The sequence below is a fragment of the Eriocheir sinensis genome, chromosome 1 (assembly GCF_024679095.1).
Source record: "Eriocheir sinensis breed Jianghai 21 chromosome 1, ASM2467909v1, whole genome shotgun sequence".
Lineage (NCBI taxonomy): Eukaryota > Metazoa > Arthropoda > Malacostraca > Decapoda > Varunidae > Eriocheir > Eriocheir sinensis.
The window spans coordinates 21,257,377-21,283,892 of NC_066509.1; positions in this window are offsets into that span (position 1 = coordinate 21,257,377).

The window sequence follows — 26,516 nt, forward strand, 5'->3', positions numbered from 1 at the left end:
CTCGAACTATTTCCTGCCGACACGTTGCCGGAGGGAGAGGTGGGTGGGGAGGAGCCTTCATCTCTTCTGTCCTGTCCTACCACACGTAGATTACTAGTAGTAGCGGTAGTAAACAGACACCCTCGCCATAGACCGATAGGTCTTCTGGTGTCTGTTCTTCCTATGTATTCCTCCTCTACCTTCTCCTCTTTATCTTCCTCTTCTTCTGTGCCTCTTCCTTTTCCAGTTGTCTCCATATCGTTTTTTTTTTTTTTTTTTTTTTTTACGCGTCTTCTTTCACTCTTCTTCCACCTCCTTTCCGATTCCCCTCCTTGACCTCCTCTCCTTTCTCTTCTTTCCCTTCCTCCTTTTCCACACCATTGATCTTTTCCTCAGGCATTCACAGGTATTTCAGGATTTCTTTTACACGCTCTTTTCTTTTTCTCTGTATCCCTTCTTCTCTCCTTTATTTTTGAATTCCTTTGTGCGTGTTATTCCTTTACCATATATCCTTTTCTTTTTCCTAACTTTGGTAAAGATTCGTATTAGGTCCGTGCCAGTATCTCATAATCTACTTTATGAAGCATCAGTATCTCTTCATATATCTTTTTTACAAACCTTCAACAGTCATGGAAACGCTTTGAAAATCCAATTGAAGGACTTTTTTTTTACTCCTGAAAATAGGGAATAATGTTTACGAAAGCGCGTCGCCTCCTCTGCTGGCCGCGGCGACGCTGCAGCTGCCGCAGCCGCAAAATAGCTCGCAGAGGGCTTAGGGTCGGGGAGTATATTTAAACTACTCCAACCGAACTTTACGACCTACTAACGGGGGGGCTGCGCCCCCCTCGACCCCCCCTCATGTATATGTGACTTATTTCAGCGAGGAGGTATTTCTCGCAACACCGGGTGCAGCGTCGCCGCGGCCAGCAGAGGAGGCGACGCGCTTTCGTAAACATTATCCCATATTTTCAAGAGTAAAAAGAAAGTCCTTGAATTAGATTTTCAAAGCGTTTCCATGACTGTTGAAGGTTTGTAGAAAAGATATATGAAGAGATACTGATGCTTCATAAGGTAGGTAATGAGATACTGGCACGGACCTAAAACGAATCTCAACCCTAACTTTCTATATATTCTATTGGTTAGCTTTTTCTTCTGTGTTCCTTTACCTTCCTTAATCAATCTCCTTACTGTCTTTTTCCTTCCCATCTTCAGCCTCTTCCTCCTCTTCTTCTTCCTCATTTTTTTTCTTCACATTTTGCCTTGTTTATCTTTTTATCGCCGTTGCCCTTCTTTTCTCTATGTATATCTGTTCACGGTTTTAGCTTTTATTTCTATCATCGTCATTCCATTCTCTTCTTCTCACTCTTCTGTGTATAGTATTTTGTGTAGTTTTTCTTTTTTCCTAATACCTTCTCACTAACTTAATTGTTCTGTTTTCACACTCCAGTTCTTTTCCTAATTAGTTTGTTTTTCTTTCGAGTTTAACCTAATTTTTTATCAGTCTGTATTCCTGTCCTCTTGTTCATTTCTTCCTGTTTTTTCCTTCTTTTCACTTTGGTTATTTCTTCTTTTTCACCCCTCCATCTTTCCTTCAATTTTGTTTTCATGTTCTTCTTCTCTTCCCTCTCATTTTTTTTGTTTTGCCTTTTTCATGTTAGCTGCTTCGTCTCTTCCTTCATTTTCTCTTCATTCTTCATTTTCCGTTACTACTTTTTCTCCCATCCGCTCCTCCCTGCCAGCTTCATTATATCTCATTTCTTTCTCGTACTTTTCCTCCACTTATTTATCATTCTCTCTTCCCTTTCTTTCCTTCTTTCCTCCTTACATAGTTTTCTTTATATTTTATTTTTAAGAAAATAAAGGCATCTCTCTCTCTCTCTCTCTCTCTCTCTCTCTCTCTCTCTCTCTCTCTCTCTCTCTCTCTCCTTTTGCTCCATTCTTCCTCTACTTTTCCCTACCTTCATTCCTCCCTTATCTTTCTCTTTTTTTTTTTATCCTCTCTCCTCAGTTTTGTTTCTTCACCCTCTCCTCACTTCCTCCAGCTTTTCTCCAGTTTCTCCTCCCTTTTACTCCTATACACCAACGCGCGGAGCTTAATACCCAAACGGGATGAGTTACTTGCCCACGTTGACGTAGAAAGACCGGACGTGATTGCCATCACCGAAACGTGGGCCACCTCTGACCACCTAATGACCGAATTCTCAATTCCGGGATACGAGAGCTTCTACAAAAACAGACTTCACAAGAAAGGAGGAGGTGTTATATGTTACGTCAAGAACAAATACCCTGCCGTGGAAATATCCAAAGAAGACTCAGAGAAATATGACACTATATATTGAACTGGAGACTAGCAAGCACAACAAAATAACGATTGGAACCGTTTACAGACCTCCAAAGCAACAAGCAGCGGACGACGAAGCGCTGTACGAGGAAATTCACACCATAACACAAAACAAACAATCAGTCATTATCGGGGACTTTAACTGTGCCAACATTGACTGGACCACGATGATTGGAGATCGGGAGGGAAACAGATTGTTCGAAATGTTAGAGGACACCTTTCTAACTCAGATTGTTACCCAACCGACAAGGGAAAATAGCTTATTAGACCTAGTACTCGTGACTGATTCCGATCTCAGACGTGAATGTCAAGTCGGCGAAAAACTGGATGGTTGCGACCATCACCTAATTCGCCTAAAGATCAGAACAGACCATGAACTCACCGAAAACACGTCCAAGATTCCAGACTACAAAAGAGCCAATTTTAATTTCGTTCGTGAGCTGCTAACACAGATAGCTTGGGAGCCCATGAGCTTCATTCCTGTGGACGGCGCGTGGAACGGCTTCAAGAACAAACTCCTGGAGGTAGAGAGAACAACTGTTCCCATGAAGACAAGGGAACAAATAATGCCATAAGCCCACCATGAATGACTACCCAGGTTCGACGGGTAGCGTACTGGGCCCACCATGAATGACTACCCAGGTTCGACGGGTAGCGTACTGGGCCCACATTCACCGCGTGATGGACGACGCGGGTTCGAATCCCCACGCTACCACTCGGATTTTTCAGTCACTGCCGAGTGGCTTAAAACTACCCACACGCTGTCCTGAAGACCACCCATCAACCCGGACTCTAGAGGAAGCCGTCCAAGCGAATCAAGAACGAGTTCCGGGGGGCAGCATGAGCCAATGCAAGATGGTGCCACTATAAACACTCGCCTGCGCCGGAACGGGCTGGGCCGACCATCAGGCCCCACCTGGAAGAAGCCTTGGGCCGACCATCAGGCCCCACCAGGAAGATGCCTACCGGCGCAACAGGCAACGACGTAAAAAAAAAAAAAAGAAAAAAAAAATTGCTAAAGGAAAACAGCACTGACGAGGCACGCGAACATTACCATCAAAGCCTCAGAGCTTGCAGAACTCTCATTCGCCAGCGTAAACGCGACTATGAAAAGCAAATTGCACGCGAAGCCAAGTCCAACCCGAAAAAGTTCTTCACGTATATACGAACCAAAAAGAAGACAAAAAGCAATATCGGTCCCCTAAAAGATGAAAGTGACGTACTAACGCAGGACGCAGACAAATGGTCGAAATCCTAAACAAAAACTTCGCGTTTGTGTTCACGGTCGAGAACACCCAGTCCGTACCCGGGAGCCCTACCCCACCGATGGGAGTCACTATCCTAGAAATTGGCACAGTCGACGATCGGGATGTGAAAAACTCGAGACAAACAAGTTCATCGGACCCGACGACATGTCACCCAGGCTGCTCAAGGAACTCAAGCAGCAAATCCTCAAGCCACTCACCGCCATCTACAATTTGTCACTACAAGAAAACAAAGTCCCAAAAGACTGGGAACAAGCAAACGTAACACCGATATACAAAAAGGGAGACAAAAGCGTGGCCCTAAACTACAGACTAATCAGCTTGACCTCAGTGGCGGGAAAAATCCTCGAGAAGATCATCAGAGACAAACTCGTTAGGTTCCTTGAAGACAACATCATTTCCGATGCTCAGCAAGGTTTCAGTAACAAGCCCTCATGCTTAATCAATTTATTGGACTTCTTCCAAGGTATCAATGAAAACTGGGATAATCATGTCCCCAGTGATGTTATATATCTAGACTTTCAGAAAACCTTTGACAGAGTGCCACACGAAAGACTCCTCAAGAAACTTAAGTCGGTGGGGTTAGACGACAATCTGACAGCGTGGATCAAAGACTGTAAGAAAACAACGAGTTGTACTCAACGGACAGGCCTCCGAGTGGCTCCCGGTCACAAGTGGAGTGCCACAGGGGTCAGTGTTGGGACGCATACTTTTCATCATTATATATCAAGGACCTAGAACTTGAATTAAAATCCAATCTTTCAAAATTTGACGACGACACAAAGGTGGGTGGGAAGGCCCTCACAACGGCAGACTGCGAAATTATCCAGAGACCTGGACCAGATCACTCGGTGGTCAGAAAAATGGCAGATGTCCTTCAACACTACCAAATGTAAAGTAATGCATATCGGATCCAGAAACAGCAACCACACATGCCACATGGGTGGCGAACCACTACACGTAGTGCAAGAGGAAAGAGACCTCGGGGTCACCATCAGCAGTGACTTGAAACAAACAAAACACTGCAAGTCCGCCTGTAAGAAAGCCAATACAATGCTTGGGTTCATAGCGAGGATCTTCGAATACAAGACGCCGGTAGTTATGTTATCCTTGTGTAATTCGCTGGTAAGGCCCCACCTGGAATACGCCGTGCAATTCTGGTCTCCTAATTACAGGAAAGACATTGAATTACTTGAGAGAGTACAGCGCCGCGCCACGAAGATGATACCATCACTGAGGACGAAGCCCTATGAAGAGCGACTTTAGCGACTTAACCTCTTCACGTTGGAAAAGAGACGACTGCGGGGAGACATGATACAAGTCTTTAAGTACATGAACAAGCTCAACAACGTTGATCACTCCAAACTCGTCACGCTACAAACTAACCTGAGATCAACATGATACAAGTCTTTAAGTACATGAGGCGGTGGCCGAAGTGATAGCGTACTGGACCAACATTCGCCGCGTGATGGACGACGCGGGTTCGAATCCTCACGCTACCACTCGGATTTTTCGGTCACCGCCGAGTGGCTTAAAACTACCCACATGCTGTCCTGAAGACCACCCATCAACCCGGACTCTAGAGGAAGCCGTCCAAGCGAATCAAGTACGAGTTCCGGGGGGCAGTATGAGCCAATGCAAGATGGCGCCACTATAAACACTCGCCTGCGCCAGAACGGGCTGGGCCGACCATCAGGCCCCACCTGGAAGAAGCCTTGGGCCGACCATCAGGCCCCACCGGGAAGATGCCTACCGGCGCAATAGGCAACAACGTAAAAAAAAGAAAAAAAAAAAAAAAACGTTGATCACTCCAAACTCTTCACGCTACAAACTAACCTGAGAACAAGAAACAACGGAAAAACAATTCAAGCAAAGCGATGCAATACCGACATCGGCAGGAGCTATTTCTCGAATAGAGTTGTTCGCCACTGGAACAGCCTTCCTGCAGAAGTGGTTAGCGCAGAGACCATCAACTCCTTCAAGAACGTATTGATCGCCACTTTGCTGCATCGGGAGTGAAGTGAAAGTACCCAAGAGTAGATACACAAGTGCTTTAATCCTTCCCTGCAAGCCACTCCTATGGCAAACGGATTGATTAAAGCACTGAACGCAGGCAGCCTAGTAATGAGCCAACAGGCTTTCTGCTGCCTGCTAGTCCATGTTTCCATTTTTCTACATCTACCCCTCCTCTCTCTCCATCTCTCCAGCTTTCTCTTTACTATCTTTTTCCTTCGCCCCATTCCCTTTACCACCCTCCCTCTCTCCTCTTCCTCCTCCTCCTCTCCCTCCTCCTAGAGTCCCTTTATAGAGAGAGTCCCGACATAGGCGGCCCTGTGTATAAGGCAGCTGGGCGCCATTTTTGGCCCTTCGAGCATCGCGCCGACTTTGAACTAAGGAAATAAAAACATAATTTTACCTATTTTTGGAAGCGGATTCGGCTGCTTTTCAATGTAACAATGCCTTGCTGCCTAGCCTTCGGTTGTAGCAACATGCCACAGAGGGGATACAAAGTGTATTAATTAACTGCAAGGCCGCTGAGAAGACAGAGGTATGCTAACAGTCGTTTTGGGAGGAAACCATCGGTTATGACAGCAAGACACACACACACTGACATTGTGTGTGTCTTGCTGTCATAACCACCCTCCCTTTGTACTGTCTATTGAAATCATTGTGAGAGAGACACAGCTACAAGGACTGAAACAATCGTTCACCTCAGATCCAACCATCGAAGCTGATGAAGTAAGCTGTGGCCCTTATGGCCAAAATTATTGGGTGTGATCTCTCCCACAGGGCTCTAGCTGTTATAACAGACTCACAGTCTCATCAAGGCCAGTCTAATAGACTGGACGTGTTACAAGAGTTTAGATGAACAGAGGCTAGCTTTTGGTGAGCCATACATGTCTTGGTAAAACTCTAAAATCACACCCAACTCACTCTAAAATGTTAACACAAAATTCTTCTTTATATTGTATTTGCTAATCATCACTCTGGTAACCGTTTCCTTTATTATTACTCGTTTCTGGGATTTTAAAAAGCGGGGAAATATTACTATTTTAGCGGTGATAGGTTAGGTTACTATTTGCTCATGTGAAGGGTCTTCAGGTAGAAATTCCTCTAGGTTGGGTTATAAGTCCATCTTTATTTAACAGCCTAATTTATAAGGTTGTACAGTCTTCATTTTCATTGGTACCAATGTCATTATAATATGTTGAAGACATTTTCCTATAATATTCTCTAAACTTATTTTGACCCTCAAGCAAAATGAAACACGTTTACATGGCCTAAGTATTTTACTGTATCATTTTTCAATCAACAATAAGTGTTTCAATTAAATTTAATTAAATTAAATGTTATTGAACTTATTTATAACTTATCTTCACAATATCTGTGTGTGTGTTGAAAGATAGCAGCCCGGCGAGTAATGGAATTAGTGACCCCTCACCCCCAGATAATTAGTTGACACTAATTTTCTCTCCATATGCTAAAGTTTTCTGCGAGCAGGTAACGGAAAGGAAGCAAAGTGCCTTTGCATTGATGGAGCTTGGGTAGTGTGTCAGCCACGTGGCCCATGACAAGTATATCAAAGCTCATGACGTCCAGGAGGCGGCGTCTTTCCCTGCCGATTATGTTTCACAGCGATAAGTATTGTTAATTAAATCCATCTATCACAGCAGCAACACTCAAAGAGACCCATACTTGTTTGAAGTCTCTCAGTACCCACAACGCCGATAAACTTTTTTCACATTATTAAGCCCAATTCAATATTTGCACATTTTTCCCCTTGAAAATTTTATCTTTTTCTTCTTTTAATTTCTTTGAAATGTCTTCATATATGCTTTTCACTTTCCTATTGTGTAAGTTTACATATTTTCATCCGTCGAAGTGTCGAAGTCGAGTCAGTCCTAACATTGCCGATTTCTTTAGAGATTTTCATTTCATAACTTTCAATCGTTCATTATATATATTGTTCATTTTTATCTCATTGCCACAAAGTTAAGAATCATTGGTCACAGTAACAGTTGAATTACATATGTGCAAATTTTTCTTCAAGGATATCTTTTTTTTTTCCTCATTGAATTTTACACGTTGTCACACCTTTTCTGAAGTTCCCTTTTTATTATAATTTTCAGTCATTACATATATTTTCAATATTTTTTTCTCAGTCTTTTCATCTTTCTCCATCTTTTTCCTTTCTTCAGTTTTATTTCAACCTTACAGGAGTCATTCGCGGTGATTCCTTCCTTTTCCTCATTCGATGTTTACGTTTTTCTGATACTCAGGTCCTCCATTTTTATGAGTTTCAGTATTCTTTTTTTTGCACTCTTTCCATCTTTATCGTATTTCCACAAAACCGAGAATAATTGATCACATTTGCATTTAAATCTCATCCCCGCACATTCTTCCCTTCTAGAGTTTCCACTTTTATTCCTTTTTTTTTTTTTTTTTTACTTTATTAGTATTCTCGTTTATATTTGCGAATCTTTCTATTCCCTTCCAATATTTCTCATCCGTTTTTCAGATTTTTTTTCTCGTTCACCTTTTTCCTCATATGTCTCTTTTTCTATCAGTCTTTTCTATCACTGTCACCTGTTTCACTGTCCATCTTTTTCTCATCAACCTTTTTATCAAGCACTAAGTTTTCTTCTTTATTCCTTATTTTGTATATTTTACTTTTCACAGTACTTTTTCCCTTAATTAAGCATCTTTTCAGTCATTTATCTGTTTCCACACATTTCATCTCTCTTATTCTTTACTTATCATTATCCTTTTATTTGTCAAACACTTTTTTTCTCGTTCTCGGTTTTTATCGTTCTCACTTTTTTCTCTTTCATAACCTTTCCCTCGTCCACTCTTTTTATCATTAACGTTTCTTGACATTCACCGTTTTATCATTTAAATTTTAAATCTCTTGTGTACGTCCATTTCTCAACACTTTTAGAGCGATAAGTGAAAAAACACGTGTGATCTGCCTCTCATTATCAAGTGTATGTTAAAAAAAAAAAAATCATAACCGATTACGCGATTTTCCGTTCTTTCTTTCGATTTATTTTGCTCTGCCTGGCTAGAGACTTTATGTATGTATGTACCTATGTAATGTATTTATGTATGTATGTATGTATGTATGTATGTATGTATGTATGTATGAACGTTTATGTATTCACGTGACTAGGTGATGGAGTGGAAAGGTACACACTGATGAATTTACTGTACACACGACCTTAAAATTTGTACATAGTTAGTTTCAGTGTGTGTGTGTGTGTGTGTGTGTGTGTGTGTGTGTGTGTGTCTGTGTCTGTGTGTGTATGTGTGTGTGTGTGTGTGTGTGTGTGTGTGTAGCGTGATCAAGAGAGCAGGAAAGAGCAACACATTTTTACACATGCATGAGGGGGGAGGGACAACACACACAATAGATGCAAAGTTTTCCTCTTCACGTCCCGCAACACACCCGCACCAACACACCGCCGCAACACACCCACACCAACACACCGCCGCAACACACCACCGCAACACCCCCCCCCGCACCAACACCACCGCCCCAACACACACCCGCACCAGCACACCACCGCAACACTTCCCCGCACCAACACACCGCCGCAACACACACACACTGCAACACACCGCTGCAACACACCACCGCAACACACCCGCACTAACATCACCACCGCAACACACACCCGCACCAGCACACCGCCTCAACACACACCCGCACCAACACACCGCCGCAACACACCCACCCACCAACACACCGCCGCAACACACCACCGCAACACACATCCGCACCAACACCACCGCCGCAACACACCACCGCAACACCCACCCGCACCAACACCACCGCCGCAACACACCACCGCAACACACCACCGCAACACACACCCGCACCAACACAACCGCCGCAACACACCGCCGCAGCACACCACCGCAACACACCCGCCACAACGCACCTACGCTGACAACCCAAACAAAAAGACACTCCCACGCCGCTACGTCCCAAACCGCCTCGCTTCCCACACTCCCCGCCGTGGACTAGAGCTGAGGGCGGAAGGCGTGGGCGGGGGAAGTGCAGGAGGCGTGGATGAGGGAAGGGGAGGAGGAGGAGGTAGCGGAGGAAGAGGAGGTTAGATCAAACCACGTGGGCGTCGTAACATTGAATGGTTTGTGATGGTGCCTTCGGGAGGAGGAAGAGGAGGAACCCCAAAAAAACACAAAGAAAGAACAAACAACAGCAGACCTGATGACATGCTACACTAACTATCTAATCAATGGTGGAAAATGAAGGATAGAAGATGAAGGAGGAGGAGAAGGAGGAGGAGGAGGAGGAAGAGGAAATAGTATAGGATTCCAACGATGATAAGAAGGGTGGAGTATAGGAGACGAAGAAGGAGGAAGAGGATAAAGGAGTGTAGGATGCAAAGAGAGAAGAGGAAGTATAGGAACCCAAGGGTATCCTCAAATCACCTTCCAATTCCGGGTCTCTTAAGAGCGTGACGCCAAGGACTCTGTTCCCATGCCTCGCGGCAACTGTTACCGAACCTTCTGCTTCATTATTAGTCTGAGAGGCGTCCTGAAGGCCACTCGTACTCCTTACGGCGCTGGGGAGCACTAGACAGGCCGCCAGGAGAGCCCAGAGGCACCACGTTCTCGTCCTGTCGCGCACTAGCAGACGGTGAAGCCCCAGCAGGAGCAGCGGTAGGCCTGGCATTCCTTGGGTGGACGTCTGGGCCCGGCTCGGCTGGGGGTCGTTTTGGAGCTCGGCTGGATCCTCTTCTGGGGGAAAGGAACGGGGATCAAGGGCACGCAGCGGTTAGGAAAGCCAGAGTTATGTTTCAAAGATGAAAAAACGAGACTCCATAACAACATAAGGGGTCTGCAAGTGGCCAGTAAAGAGTCTGAGTCTAATGAGGAAAGGAAGAATTAGTATTTTAAAGACTAAAGAGGAAACATAAAAACAAGAACGTAAGGAGTTTGCAAGTGGCCAGAAGTACAAACGAATATTGAAAGAAAAAAAACAAAGAGTGGTCATGAGAAAAATAACTAATATTGAAAAGAGAACGAAAAATTAATAGTGAACGAAATAAAAAGAACTAAGATAAATGGAATAAAAACGAAGAGTGATATGGAATACATAACGTTCGGGAAGGCAGGATTTTATGATATTCTCTTCCCGTAGCAAGGTCTCACACCACGATACAGCCACACAAAGAACATAACGAAGATAGAGAAGTGGGGGAAAAACAGTAATAATATATGAAAGTAAGGCAGTAATAGCAGTAGTAGGTCACACCGAGACCAATAGAAAGCTGGCGTTGGAAATCAGATAACGGGAAGGATTGTTAAGGTGGGAGAAATATATAACGTTGACCAAAGGTAAAACAAAACAACACTGAATCAGATAGAAAACAAAATTATGAACAAGATTCAGAACAAGAGAAGGAGGAACAGGAGAGAGATAAAAAATAAAACAAGAGGATAAGGAGGGGTGGAGAGCGCGGAAATCAAGTCAAATAAAGAGGATCAGAGGAACGAAGCTCCGAAGAGGAATAACCTAAAACGGATTTGGGAACATCCGGGCTCTCACACATTCCCGGCCCCGGTCCCGATCGTCCCCGATGACTCCCGGCCGATCGGGGCCTGACCACCGACAAAATAGGCAATAATTCTGGGACCGGCGGCTTACCGCCGTTAAGGCGGCAGTTTACCAGCGATAGACCGGCGACCATATACGATTTTCGATTTCTACGACCGGCGACTGCAGCAGGTCAGTCGGCGGTAGATCGCCGGCCTACCGGCGGCAGACCGCCGGTCTACGGCCGGCAGACCTGCGGCACATCGACGAATAAACACTTTCTTTGCATTTACATATATTTATACCTACCTCATAAACAGCTTCATACCTAAAATCATTCGTGTGCATGAAACACTCTCTCTCTCTCTCTCTCTCTCTCTCTCTCTCTCTCTCTCTCTCTCTCTCTCTCTCTCTCTCTCTCTCTCTCTCTCTCTCTCTCTCTCTCTCTCCTTTCACCCATTCCTCTTCCTCCTTTCTTTCATCTCTTTCCATCCTCTCCCCCTTCCTTCCTCCCTCTCCTCTATCCCTCCCTTTCTCTTCCTCACTCCCTCTCTCTTCCTCACTCCCTCTATCTTCCTCACTCCCTCTTACTTGTTCCTCCTTCCATTCCTCTCTCTCTCTCTCTCTCTCTCTCTCTCTCTCTCTCTCTCTCTCTCTCTCTCTCTCTCTCTCTGTATATATATATTTTTTTCTCTCTTTCACCCATTCCTCTTTCTCCTTTATCTTATCTCCCTCTCTCTCCATCCCTCGCTCCTACCTGTTCCTCCTCGTTTTCCTCCTTCCTCCCTTGCTAATCCCCAGGTCAGACACCGGTGTTCACTCGCGGTCTACCGCCGGTCTACCGCCGGTCTGCCGTGGGTTGTCGGCGGTTGACTGCCTGTCGACCGGCGATATTTTTCGACACCGTCGGTCGACCGGGAGCATCGCCCATATCTTTGAAAATTAAAAAAATGACCGGCGGTGGTCGGATGCGTCTACGGTCCTCATGGTCGACCGGCGGTAGACTCTCTCTCTCTCTCTCTTTTTATTTACATATACTCTCTCTCTCTGTATATATATATATATATATATATATATATATATATATATATATATATATATATATATATATATATATATATATATAATATTATATTCTCTCTTTCACCCATTCCTCTTCCTCCTTTATCTCATCTCCCTCTCTCTCTTCATCCCTCGCTCCTACCTCTTCCTCCTCGTTTTCCTCCTTCCTCCCTTGCTAATCCCCAGGTCAGACACAGGTGTTCACTCGCGGTCTGCCGCCGGTCTCCCGTGGGTTGTCGGCGCTCGACCGGCGATATTTTTCGACACTGCCGGTCGATATCTTTGAAAATTTTAAAGTTGACCGGCGGTGGTCGGCTGCGTCTACGGTCCACAGGGTCGACCGGCGGTAGACCGGCGGTCTGCCGCCGACAATCCCCGATCTTACAGCCGGTCGACCGGCGACCGGCTTATCGGGAGTCATCGGGGACGATCAGAACCGGGACCGGGAATGTGTGAGAGCCCCTTAAGAGGAATTGAATAAAAGGCGATTGAGCATACAACACGACCAGATGGGATGAAATAAAGGGATTAGAGGAATGGGATAACGGGGAGGAGGAGGAAACATGGAAACATGGAAATGCAGGCAACAGAAAGCCTATTGGCTCATTACAAGGTTGCCCGCTTTGGTGATTTAATCTGCTCGACAGCCACTTGGGGCCTGGGGAGCAGATAAAAGCACCTCGACATTGAGGAGCAGGTGAAAGCACCTCGATATTGAGGAGCAGATGAAAGCACCTCAATATTCAGTTTACTCCCGACGCAGCGAAGTGACTGTCGATTCTATATTTGAAGGAGTTGATAGCATTCGCATTTACTACTTCTGAAGGAAGATTGTTCCAGTGACGGATGACTCGGTTTGAAAAGAAACTCCTTCCGATGTCTGTGTTACATCGACTAGACTGAATGGGTAAACCGTTATTTATAGTTCTTAGGTTGGTTTGCAGTTAAAAGAATTTGGAGTAATCGACGTTATTGATTTTTTTCAGATACTTGAAGACTTGAATCATATCCCCTCGTTGGCGTCTTTTCTCCAATGTAAAGATATTGAGTCATTTGAGTCGTTCCTCGTACGGGTGAGCCCTTAAGGTTGGTATCATCTTCGTGGCGCGTCGTTGAATCCTTTCCAGGAAATCAATGCCCTTTCTGTAATTAGGAGACCAGAACTGCACTGCATAGTCGAGGTGCGGTCTTACCATGGAATTATACAAGGATAGCATAACGTCTGGCGTTTTATACTCGAAGTTCCTCGCTATGAACCCGAGCATAGTGTTGGCTTTGTTGTATGCTTTTTTACAGTGATCCGCGTGTTTCAGGTCACTGCTAATAGTGATTCCAAGATCCTTTTCCTCCTGCATCGCTTGCAGAGGTCTTCCATTCATGATGTATGTGTGGTTACTATTTCTGGACCCAATGTGTATGACTTTGCATTTATCAACATTAAAGGACATTTGCCATTTTTCCGACCATTCGATAATGTGATTGAGGTCTTTCTGAATGATTTCGCAGTCGGTCTTTGTGAGGGCCTTTCTCCCCACCTTGGTGTCATCAGCAAATTTCGATATTGTGGATTTCAGTCCTGATTCGAGGTCGTTGATATATATAATGAAGATAATGGGTCCCAGCACTGACCCTTGAGGCACTCTACTAGTGACTGGAAGCCAATCGGAAGGCTGTCCGTTGAGTAGTACTCGTTGTTTTTTGTCGGTGAGCCAATCTCTTCTCCACGGGATCAGATTGGTTTCAATGCCCGCCGAGTGCAGTTTCTTAAGGAGTCACTCGTGCGGTACCTTGTCGAAGGCTTTCTGAAAGTCCAGGTATATAACATCATTGGGGATGTGGGCATCCCAGTTCTTATATATATCTTAGAAGAAGTCTAATAAATTCGTTAGGCAGGAGCGCTTGTTTCTGAAGCCATGCTGGGTGTCGGAGATTACATCATTGTCTTCTAGAAACTTAACAAGTTTGTCTCTAATAATCTTTTCGAGTATTTTTCCTGCCACTAATGTCAAACTTATGGCCCTGTAGTTTAATGCAACGTTTGTGTCTCCTTTTTTGAAAATCGGTGTTAAGTTCGCCATGTTCCAGTCTTCCGGGACTTTGTTCAATTGAACAGACTTCACCTAACCGACAATACAATCGACAACGTGTGGAACAACTTCAAAGATAAGCTTTTGGGAGTAGAAAAGGCTACAGTGCCTATGAAACCCTGGCGAGTAAATGGTGCCGTAGATCCACCGTGGATGACCAGATAAATAAAAAGGTCAGTAAACTAAAAAAAAAGGAATTATAACCTAATGAAAGAGAATGACACGGCCGAGGCCCGTACACAGTACCAAAACAGCCTCAGAGCTTGTCGCACCCTTATTCGGAGTAGTAAACGCAACTACGAAAAACAAATAGCGCGTGACATCAAGACAAACTCAAAAAAATTCTTCACATACATCAGATCGAAAAAGAAATGACAATCCAATATTGGTCCCCTGACAGACGAGACTGAAACTGTAACTCAGGACAGTAAACAGATGGCCAGAATCCGCAACAGTAACTTCGCATCCGTATTCACAGTCGAGGACATCGAAACCATGCCCGAGAGCCCGAGAGGAAGAGGAGGAATAAGAGGAAGAAGAGGAGATTAATTAAGGGAGGAAGCCAGAGAAGAGAAAGAGCAAAAGGAGAAAAGAATCGTAAGAATGGAATCAAAAATAAGGTTTTCATAGGGAGACAAATGAAAGAACAAGACTCGAATTTTTGAAGCAAGATAAGAAAAAGGAATCTACATAGAAGTGGACCAAGAAGAGTATCAGTTAAATGAAAAAAAGGCAGATTATAAATATTGAAAGAAAGCAAAACGATGGCAACAAGGCCAGAACTTCTATGCTAGAAGAAGGATAAGAAAGGTAAATAAAGAGCGAAACAATTATAAAAAAAAAAAAAAATTAAGGGAAGCAAAACATATTGAACACAAAGCAAAAATAGTTTATTATCCCGGGATTTTTTAACTAACAAATCCCCATTCGAGCAGGGAGGGTGGGGTGTGTGAAGGTCCCGGCAGTAGCCAAATATCGATTAATGAGCTCTAATCGGAAGGGTTCTGGCGATGACTAGTCCAGCTCGTGATCAGGACGTGGTGAATTACACACACACACACACACACACACACACACACACACACACACACACACACAGGTGTTTCGGGAGTGGCTGTCATCACTTGATGCGGTCAGTGCTCCTCCCATTCCCTACCTGTCCCCCCTCTGCCCCTCCCTCCCGCCACGGCGCCGCCCCGCCCTCGCCACCTGCCTGGGGAGGTCCGAGGCCCGAGGCCCCGCGAGGGACTGCCATTTTTGTGGACGTGACGAGGCCGCGCACACAGCCGCTCAGTGTCCCTTCGTCTTCGCCAGCCCCCGGCACACACGCGGCTCCAGGAGGCAGGCCGGCACACCCCAAGGCAGGCCCACACAGCCCGCGCACCGGCGAGGCGGTAGCGAAATGGCTAGCACGACTCTCCTGATGGTCGTGGCGGCGGTGGGGGGGATGGCGGCGGTACATGGCCTCCCACAGGACAGAGGCATGGACTCCCTCAGAGCTCTGCACGGCTTGATGATTCAGGGAGAAAGAGTTATCAAGGTAGATGAGCTACCGAAGGAGATGCGGCAGGCAGTGAAGGAGCACAGCTGCGGGCTGACGGTGCAGGAGGCAGCTGCAGGCGACGGGGAGGCGTGGAGTGCAGGTGGCGGCGACAACAGCGCGGGGATCTCCCCGGCTCTTCTGGCCTCCCTGTTGAGCAGCGGCATTAGTGAGGAGGACGTGGCGGACGTGTCCCGCCGCTTGCGGGCCCTGGAGGCGCAGTGAGGCGGGCAGAACACTACGCGGTGCACCTTTACACACACCTGCCGAAGCTTAACTCTCTAAGGTGACCCCGTGCGGCCCCTGTCCGTTACACACTCAAATCAAAACAAGTTTGTTCGAGCACAGACCGAACGTAGGACACTACGAGGAAGCCATACCGGAAAACTATTAAGTATCATGTGTGGAACAAAGTGACCGTGATGGAGACTGGTTTGGTTTTGGTGCTTCCCCTGACACGATTGGACTCACACTGGACCTGCACTTGGCTGCTTCATGGCAGGCGCTGCAGCAGCCGAGTGCTTGCAGCGGCAGCGGCTTGGGTAGAGTGCTGTGACGGAAAGGACAAGTTTGAACGTGTCACGTGCACACACATGGCCAGCCTCCTTCAAACCGTTTATGGCTTAAAATTTGTTGGTTCTGTGTGGTGACACATACACCTGTACAGCTTGTGTGAATTAATATAACGTTTTGATAGGAATTGTGTTTGTATTAGCCATAACCTTCACCAGTTTTCATTATCTCCATCACTTATCCGACTTTTTCATGTTAAGCTATTTATTTATGTATGTATGTATGTACATATATATATATATATATATATATATATATATATATATATATATATATATATATATATATATATATATATATATATATATATATATATATATATATATATATATATATATATATATATATATATATATATATATATATATATATATATATATATATATATATATATATATATATATATAGTTATATATATATATATATATATATATATATATATATATATATATATATATATATATATATATATATATATATATATATATATATATATATATGTGTGTGTGTGTGTGTGTGTGTGTGTGTGTGTGTGTGTGCATTTACCTAGTTGTATTTACCTAGTTGTAGTTTTACAGGGCCTGGGCTTTATGCTCGGTTGGGCCCGTCTCCGTATCTTCATTTTATCCAACTTTTCTTTAAAGCTTTGCACACTCCTCGCCGATACTACATCCTCACTTACTATGTTCCAAGCCTCTATGTTTCTTTGTGGGAAGCTATATTTCTTTATGTCTCTCAAGCATCTTCCCTTCCTCATTTTTTTACTATGTCCTCTTGTGTTCCTATTGGTAATTTCTTCTTTTAGTAGTAACTCCTCGTTATCGAGTTCTTCCATTTTGCTCAATAATGTATAGATTTGTATTAAGTCTCCCCTTTCTCTTCTTTGTTCTAGTGTTAGTAAGTCCATTTCCTTTAGTCTTTCCTCATATGTTAATCCCTCCAGCTCTGGAACCATTTTTGTTGCTATTCTTTGTATTCTTTCTTGTTTCTTTATGTGTTTCTTCTTATGGGGAGACCACACTGCCTCCGCATATTCCAGTTTTGGTCCTATCATAGTGGTAATTATTTTTTTTTATTATATCCTTATCCATGTAGTGGAATGCTATTACTATATTTCTCACCACGATTTACGTATCACCGAATATCCGATTTATATGACTCACTGGCTGATTATTATCTTGCATTATTACTTCCAGATATCTCTCTTCGTGTACTTTCTATGTGTGTGTGTGTGTGTGTGTGTGTGTGTGTGTGTGTGTGGAGAGAGAGAGAGAGAGAGAGAGAGAGAGAGAGAGAGAGAGAGAGAGAGAGAGAAAGGTAAAGAGGAGGGCAGCCAGGTGGGAGGGAGGGGCCAATGAGGAACTCTTGGGAACGTCTGAAACCTCATCAGCGAAGCAGCTGTGTGTGTGTGTGTGTGTGTGTGTGTGTGTGTAGTTCTGATGTTTGTCCCAAAAGATTGGAAATAATAGTAATGTAGTCTGATATAATGTTTCTCTTTATTTTTATCAACTTATTTATCTACTCTCCCCCTTGACATAAACCAGCACCCCTGCACACACCCATCCTCCTCCCACTACATAAAAACACCCTTCATCTCCCCTAAGACCTCCCCTCCCCCCTCACACACACCTTCCTCACCTTCCAACACACTACCCCCCCCCCACCTCCTTACACACACATGCACCCCCCTTTACCCCCCCACACCCACACCCACCGTCGAGCACGTGGACGGACACCGAGGCGGGCGTGGCGTGCACGGGCGCGCACGTGTAGTTCCCGGCGTCCCTCCAGGTGGCGTGGGTGACCAGGAGCCAGCTGGTGCCCAAGTTCTTGTCCGTCACCAGCTGCACGCCGCCCCGACCCCCGGCGTTGACCTCCACCAGCTCCTCCTTGGCTGCGGGGAGGAGAGAGGAGATGGAGTTGTGTTTGATAATACCTGTCTTCTTGTTTGTAGGGAAAGTGAAAAGAGACAGGCGTGATTGCTGAGGAGGGTACTGAGAGGCTACTAAGGGTACGGAGGGTTTGGTGAGAGAGAACGAAGGAAGAGGAGCAGCAATTGGGATTGGTTTCAGTCACCATTGTCTTCTTTGTAGGGCGAGGGAGTAGGGAAAGGAGTGATTGCTATTATAAAAAAATAGTGATAGGAAGGGATTGGTGAGGCTCCGATCCGTTGAGAAGAAAGATGACGAGCAAGAGGAGAACTTTGAGAAAGATGAGGAATAAAAGGAACGAGTTGAAATGGATGGGTTTTGATGCTATAAAAAAAGGAAATCAAGCGAGGAGCTAATGAGGGTAATGACAGTGGTTGAAGAGAAGCTGAGAAAATGAGAAAAGCAGAAAGTAATAATTTTGGCGGTAGGACTGAGATTAGTAGTACTGATAAATGTGAAACCAGGATGATAAGGGAATAAAGGGTGGATAGGCGGTGGCCGAACTGGTAGCGTACTGGGCCCACATTCACCGCGTGATGGACGACGCGGGTTCGAATCCCCACGCCACCACTTGGATTTTTCAGTGGCTTAAAACTACCCACATGCTGTCCTGAAGACCACCCATCCATCCCGGACTCTAGAGGAAGCCGTCCATGCAAATCAAGAACGAGTTCCGGGGGGCAGCATGAGCCAATGCAAGATGGCGCCACTATAAACACTCGCCTGCGCCAGAACGGGCTGGGCCGACCATCAGGCCCCACCTGGAAGAAGCCTTGGGCCGACCATCAGGCCCCACCAGGAAGATGCCTACCGGCGCAACAGGCAACGGCGTAAAAAAAAAGAAAAAAAAAAAGAAAACGTATATACATCAGTAGTAACAAATGTACGGAAGTGGGGGTAACCTCCGCGGGGGGGACTGGAAGTGGGGGTTGGGGGATTCAGCGGGGGGGGGTTACGGAAGAAGGGGTATCTGGACCCCCCCCTCCCCCCCCCCCTCCCCACTATCCCCCCCCTCCCATCTCTTTTACCTTTTCACCCCCCCCCATCCCCCCCACCCACCCCGACCCACCCCCCACCCCCTCTCGGACTAGCGTACGGAAGCGAGAGGGTGACGGGAGTAGGGGTGCCCAGCAAGGAGGCAGGGGGGGGAGGACGGGAGAAGGGGTACTTGAAGGGTTAAGATAAGATCTTGGGCCCTCGAATGACCACGAGATTATAATCACGGAAAAGGTTAAGGACATTAGGTTAATGACCAGGCTGGAATATGAATTTACTCTCTGATGCAAGTCCGAAAATAAAAGAAAAAATCGCCATTGAACGTAAGACTCGATAAATTATTTAAGTTTTTGCTGGATGTATTCTATCATTATCTTCTTATTTCTCATTTCTCAACTTGTTTCTTCTTATTTCTTTCCTGAACTTATATATATATATATATATATATATATATATATATATATATATATATATATATATATATATATATATATATATATATATATATATATATATATATATATATATATATATATATATATATATATATATATATATATATATATATATATATATATATATATATATATATATATATATATATATATATTTATTTATATTTTTTTTGGTGCCATCTAACCCTAAACACTGCAGCACCAAGTCTTTTTTTTCTGATTTTGCATTAATTAATGTCTTATATCTCATTTCTTAACTTCTTTCTTCTTATTTCTTTTCTCAACTTGCATTTTTTATATTTTCTGCCTGCTCTTCGATGTCATATGACCTTAGACGTTGCCGCATCGAGTTTACCTTTTTCCGTGAAAAAGGGATCATGTGTGTGTGTGTGTGTGTGTGTGTGTGTGTGAGTGTGTGTGTGTGTGTTCCATTCCCCTCTGATTCTTGAGAAATCTGCGGCTAGCTCGAAATTTTGTGGGCCATCTTTTTTAGCCGATTATATGCTCCGAAGCGGAATTTAGTGAAGATTCTTATGGTATCTTCAAATTCCTCATGCGTCTATTAGTTCCCGAGTTACACCGAAAAAACTGTTTTTTTTTTCTCTCGTCAGAGTAGCCTATCAAATAAAAATCACTCAAAGCTCCTCATCTACGTTCCTTAGAAAGATTGCCATATATTACTATTAAGAAACTTATCCCAACAACTGCAAATTTGACGCACTTTCATTTTTTTTTCTGATTTTGCATTAATGTCTTATATCTCATTTCTTAACTTCTTTCGTCTTATTTCTTTTCTCAACTTGAATTTCTTTATATTTTCTGCCTGCTCTTCGGTGTCATATGACCTTAGACGTTGCCGCATCGAGTTTACCTTTTAGTGAGGATTCTTATGGTATCTTCAAATTCCTCATACGTCTATTAGTTCCCGAGTTACACCGAGAAAACTTTTTTTTTCTCTCGTCAGAGTGGCCTAACAAATAAAAATCATTCAAAGCTCCTCATCTACGTTCCTTAGATAGATTGCCATGTGTTTCTATTAAGAAACTTATCCCAACAACTGCAAATTTGACGCACTTTCATCGAAAACCTAATTTTTAATATTTTTTTATTTACTTTTATATCGCGTTTCGCGTCATCGTCCGCCAGAACCTTTTACCCTTGATGACACGAAATGCGTCATCGTGCGCGAGAGGGTTAAATAAGTCAGATTTATCTCAAATTCACTGTCTGGGCAGACAAATATTCGGAAAAGAGAAGGCAAACCAGTTTATATATATATATATATATATATATATATATATATATATATATATATATATATATATATATATATATATATATATATATATATATATATATATATGCTGTATATTCACGTTCTTATGGATATCTTCTTCAAAAACTTTTCGCGGTTGGTGACAATATCTATGTCTTCACTATATTTGGCCGCATTCATCAGGAATCGACCAAAAATGCTGTTTGAAATACACTTGATTGCAGTTTTCTTGATAGGGCAAGTAGCACTTTTGCGGGCTTCTATGTTATCCTGAATGAAGTTCGCAAGAAAGTGATTTTGCTTAAACATATAAATAGCATGCACTTTTTAACAACCCGGCCTAGTTGAATAAGCAGTTTAAGGAGGGACAGAGCAAACAGCATTTTCTCCTGAGCAACATGTGTTCCAATCTGTTTTATGTTCTTACACGGTACTGGACGGTTTTCTTCTTCATACCATTCGTGTGCGGCTGACGATATATCTCTATTGATGATATTGTTTCTTCTGATGGTCAGTGTGAGGTCACCCGTTTTCTCAATGACTCCACGTGAGACAGCCTCAGTATCGCACAGAATGAGGTATCCAAAATCGCCATCGGTTGCTTGATTGACCTAGCCCCCCTCCCGCTCAAAAACCAGTGCATTTCTGTCTCATCTAGTTTTCTCATATCTCCACATGGTAACTTCTCTTGCATTACAGTGGGATAAAGACTGTTGAAGTCAAGATATGAAAGGAAAGTGTTTCTATCATGTTTTGGACTAAACTGAGGGTTCGGGTAGATGTTATTGGTGCGTACAAAACGACGCACAACACTTGTGTAGCCCCCACGCACATTTGTTTGAATGCAATGATATATGTGTGGGCTACTAAGCATCTCTAATTCCTGCTGTGTTTTTAACAGAAAAGAGTCAAAGGCAAATCCTGGCAGGCCAACATAATTTACAATATCCAACCTCCACTGAGTTTTCAAAATACCTCTCCACTCTAGGAAGGCACCACATAGAAGGCCAACATCCACTTTTACATAAAGCAACAAATAGTCCATCAGGCTCTGACACCCAGCTACTTTCCAAACATTCTGAGCATGTTTATAATCACTTTCGGAAAGTTCTGCTTCTTGAAGCGAACTGAAAAAAATTTCGCGGGATGGAAGACGTGTCTCAGAAAGTCGTTCCATCGAATCCATATAGTCATAACAAAAAAACTGCTTTCCCTTGATCAATAATGGTAACGCAGGTGCTGGCACATCTTTCAACATCTGTTGTGTGCATATGGGTTCGTTCCCATTGCTGATGAATTGGTTCGCTAAAGCCGCGAGTGAACCAGACATAAAGACATACGCGTCAATAAATCTCAAGTCATTTATGATGACTTCATGGTATTTGTGAACTGAATGTTTTGGTCTTAGTTTGATTTTCAAAGTCAGGTAGCGTTAATTCACGCGGGATTAACGTCATGTCGTAATCCGCATTATGTGCAATGAGAGTGCGCTGCAATTTGTGATTTTTCATTTGAAGGTTGCATCTATTACAATAAGCTTCAATGTAATTGTTTCCTGATTTTTCATGGTCATGATGTTTTACTCCTTTACCTTTTAAAACCCGTATTTACAGAGAAGACAGTGAATTTATTCATTGTGACGTGCCGTATCTTCATCGGTCATATTGATTTTATTGTAGCCTTTATAAAATTTTAACTTCTTCCAGGAGTGTGGGTTCAGCTAATGTAAGTTCGTTCTATATTCAAAACAGTGTGAGTTCAGCTAATGTAAGTTCGTTCTATATTCAAAACAGTGTGAGTTCAGCTAATGTAAATTCGTTCTTTATACAAAACAGTGTGAGTTCAGCTAATGTAAGTTCGTTCTGTAATCAAAACAGTGTGAGTTCAGCTAATGTAAGTTCGTTCTATATACAAAACAGTGCGGGTTCAGCTAACGTAAGTTCGTTCTATATTCAAAACAGTGTGAGTTCAGCTAATGTAAGTTCGTTCTAAATGCAAAACAGTGTGAGTTCAGCTAATGTAAGACCGTTCTATATACAAAACAGTGTGAGTTCAGCTAATGTAAGTTCGTTCTATATACAAAACAGTGTGAGTTCAGCTAATGTAAGTTCGTTCTATGTACAAAACAGTGTGAGTTCAGCTAATGTAAGTTCGTTCTATATACAAAACAGTGTGAGTTCAGCTAATATAAGATCGTTCTATATACAAAACAGTGTGAGTTCAGCTAATGTAAGTTCGTTCTATATACAAAACAGTGTGAGTTCAGCTAATGTAAGTTCGTTCTATATACAAAACAGTGTGAATTCAGCTAATGTAAGTTCGTTCTATATACAAAACAGTGTGAGTTCAGCTAATGTAAGTTCGTTCTATATACAAAACAGTGTGGGTTCAGCTAAAATGGTTTACGCATTACTTCCACAATAGGATCCGCTTTCTACTGGTTCTCCGTTTCTATTCACTATAATGTAAGCATACGCTATGGCAAAGTGATGTCTCTGTACACCCATTCGAAGAAGGCTTTACGAGAATACTCTCAAAGACATAGAATGCTAAATAAGATGGCTCATATGCTTTAGCATTATTAATAAATTTCACAGTATATCCCGCAGGTGGGAATCTTAGTCTTGTGATCATCATTGGGTGCTCAGCAAGCGTTGTCTTGTTCTCACAGGCACACAAATTTCCATGCAGTTTTTTCATGCTGCATGGTTCTTTTTCATTTCCCGCCGCAGGATAGTTTCCTTAAGCAGTTAATTAGAACACCAACGAGGGAAGAAAATATTTTGGATTTGTTGTTAACTAATAAAGAGGACATACTAAGCAACACTGAGGTTGGGGGTTCATGAGGTAACAGTGATCATAAGGAAATTATATTTAATATTAAATGGGAGGATAGAGTCAGCAGAAACAACACTTAATACCTGACTTCAGGAAGGCGGACTTCGAGGGTTTAAAAAAACAACTGCAAAGGCTTAAGAGAGTAAGATCAGAAGTAGCTGAGAGCTTAAACCATAGGGTTCGTTATGTTGGGAGTATAGAACGTGTAAGAATTCCTTTTTCCTGGAGTTCACCATTGGAATACGCGTTCACCTGGGAGGCTCTTCAACAATGTTTGAGCGAAATTGAAGGGATTCAGGAGTATTTATACCCAAATCAACAAGAAGATATCCATAAGGACGTGAATATACAGCATATATATATATATATATATATATATATATATATATATATATATATATATATATATATATATATATATATATATATATATATATATATATATATATACAAACTGGTTTGCCTTCTTTTCCGAATATTTGTCTGCCCAGACAGTGAATTTGAGATATATCTGACTTATTTAATAACACGAGGGAAGGAAAGGGAAGGGGAGGGAGGAGGGAGGGGAGGAGAAAGAAGAGGGAGGAGATAGGTATGATTGAAGGGAGATTTGAGCGAAACTGTATTGAGTCAGGAGTATTTATACCAAAATCAACAAGAAGATATACATAAGAACGTGAATATATATATATATATATATATATATATATATATATATATATATATATATATATATATATATATATATATATATATATATATATATATATATATATATATATATATATATATATATATATATATATATATATATATATATATATATATATATATATATATATATATATATACAAACTGGTTTGCCTTCTCTTTTCCGAATATTTGTCTGCCCAGACAGTGAATTTGAGATAAATCTGACTTATTTAACCCTCTCGCGCACGATGACGCATTTCGTGTCATCAAGGGTAAAAGGTTCTGGCGGACAATGACGCGAAACGCGCCATAAAAGTAAATAAAAAATTATTAAAAATTAAGTTTTCGATGAAAGTGCGTCAAATTTGCAGTTGTTGGGATAAGTTTCTTAATAGTAACATATGGCAATCAATCTAAGGAACGTAGATGAGGAGCTTTGAGTGATTTTTATTTGTTAGGCCACTCTGACGAGAGAAAAAAAATTAGTTTTCTCGGTGTAATTCGGGAACTAATAGACGTATGAGGAATTTGAAGATACCATAAGAATCCTCACCAAAAGGTAAACTCGATGCGGCAACGTCTAAGGTCATATGACACCGAAGAGCAGGCAGAAAATATAAAGAAATGCAAGTTGAGAAAAGAAATAAGAAGAAAGAAGTTAAGAAATGAGATATAAGACATTAATTAATGCAAAATCAGAAGAAAAAAAATGAAAGTGCGTCAAATTTGCAGTTGTTGGGATAAGTTTCTTAATAGTAATATATGGCAATCTTTCTAAGGAACGTAGATGAGGAGCTTTGAGTGATTTTTATTTGATAGGCTACTCTGACGAGAGAAAAAAAAATTCAGTTTTCTCGGTGTAACTCGGGAACTAATAGACGCATGAGGAATTTGAAGATACCATAAGAATCCTCACTAAATTCCGCTTCGGAGCATATAATCGGCTAAAAAAGATGGCCCACAAAATTTCGAGCTAGCCGCAGATTTCTCAAGAATCAGAGGGGAATGGAACACACACACACACACACACACACACACACACACACACATGATCCCTTTTTCACGGAAAAAGGTAAACTCGATGCGGCAACGTCTAAGGTCATATGACATCGAAGAGCAGGCAGAAAATATAAAGAAATGCAAGTTGAGAAAAGAAATAAGAAGAAAGAAGTTAAGAAATGAGATATAAGACATTCATTAATGCAAAATCAGAAAAAAAAGACTTGGTGCTGCAGTGTTTAGGGTTAGATGGCACCAAATAACTGGAGTTAAAAAAAAATATATATATATATATATATATATATATATATATATATATATATATATATATATATATATATATATATATATATATATATATATATATATATATATATATAAGTTGAGGAAATAAATAAGAAGAAACAAGTTGAGAAATGAGAAATAAGAAGATAATGATACAATACATCCAGGAAAAACTTAAATAATTTATCGAGTCTTACGTTCAATGGCGATTTTTAATTTTATTTTCGGACTTACATTAGAGAGTAAATTCATATTCCAGCCTGGTCATTAACCTAATGTCCTTAACCTTTTCCGTGATTATAATCTTGTGGTCATTCGAGGGCCCAAGATCTTATCTTAACCCTTCAAGTACCCCTTCTCCCGTTACGCCCCCCCCCTCCTCCCTGCTGGGCACCCCTACTCCCGTCACCCTATCGCTTCCGTACGCTAGTCCGAGAGGGGGTTGGGGGTGGGGGGTGGGGGTGAAAAGGTAAGAGATGGGAGGGGGGGGGTAGGGGGGGTAGGGGAGGGGGGGTCCAGATACCCCCTCTTCCGTAACCCCCCCGCTGACCCCCCCAACCCCCACTTCCAGTCCCCTCCGCGGAGGTTACCCCCACTTCTGTACATTTGTTACTACTTACATCAATTATTTT